The 913-nt window shown below is 42.7% G+C and overlaps 1 non-coding gene across 1 annotated transcript; it reads left to right on the forward strand.

Annotated features, from left to right (window-relative positions):
* Window positions 1–550: 550 nt before the first annotated feature.
* LOC145621821 (small nucleolar RNA R71) lies at window positions 551–657 on the forward strand. The gene has a single exon (XR_014108616.1). It is a non-coding gene; the product is annotated as a small nucleolar RNA R71 (small nucleolar RNA).
* The last annotated feature ends 256 nt before the right edge of the window (window positions 658–913 follow it).

Consider the following 913-nt stretch of genomic DNA (forward strand, 5'->3'; position numbering starts at 1 on the left):
AGTGGTTTTGGGGTTGGTTTTGGCTTTGATTGTAGCTACTTTGTGGGGGCCCTTGGTTTTGTTGCTTCCATCCCGTACTTTGTTGGGGTTTCCAACCTTGATTGTAGGATTGGGGGTATGGCTCATTTCTTTGCCCAATTGTCGCCACTTGCTCTTGGTTAGCTGAGTTGCAATAAGAGGAGATATGATCATTTCCTCCACAATTGTCGCCACTTGCTCTTGGTTAGCTGAGTTGCAAGTCTCACAAGACATGACTTGTTGTGAGGAAGAGCTTGGAGATGTAAGAGTGGCTTGATCTAGCTTATGAGCTAGCATGTCAAACTTTGATGCAATAAGGTCTATTGCACTAAGATCATGGATTCCGACCTTCTTTACTTGAGGTTGCCTTCTATCACCTCCATATGCGTAGTGCTTAGCCACTTCTTCAATCATTTTGTATGCTTCATCCACTGATAGCTTTTTAAGGCTACCACCAGCCCCGTTATCAAGATTGGCTCTTGAAGTAGGAGTAAGACCATCATAAAAGCTTTGAACAATGATCCATGATGTGAAACCATGGTGTGGGCATTTTCTAGTGTAGTCCTTGAAACTCTCCCAAGCTTCACTCAAAGTCTCATCAATCTCTTGGTTGAAATTGGTAATTTTCCTCCTTAATTCGGCGGTCTTTTCGGGTGGACAATACTTTCCAAGGAAAGCTCTAGTGACTTCATCCCATGTTGTCAATGATCCCTCTTTTACCGTTCTCAACCAATGCTTTGCCTTGTCACTGAGGGAGAATTGAAACATGTGCATACGGATGAAATATTCCGTAATGTTGTTTTGCTTGATGGTGGTGCACAATTCGAGAAAGTTGTCTAAATGAGCAAAAGGACATTCATGAGAACTCCCACCGAATTGATCACCTTGTATCATA

This window comes from Chenopodium album, chromosome 27, assembly GCF_948465745.1.
Source record: "Chenopodium album chromosome 27, dcCheAlbu1.1, whole genome shotgun sequence".
Lineage (NCBI taxonomy): Eukaryota > Viridiplantae > Streptophyta > Magnoliopsida > Caryophyllales > Amaranthaceae > Chenopodium > Chenopodium album.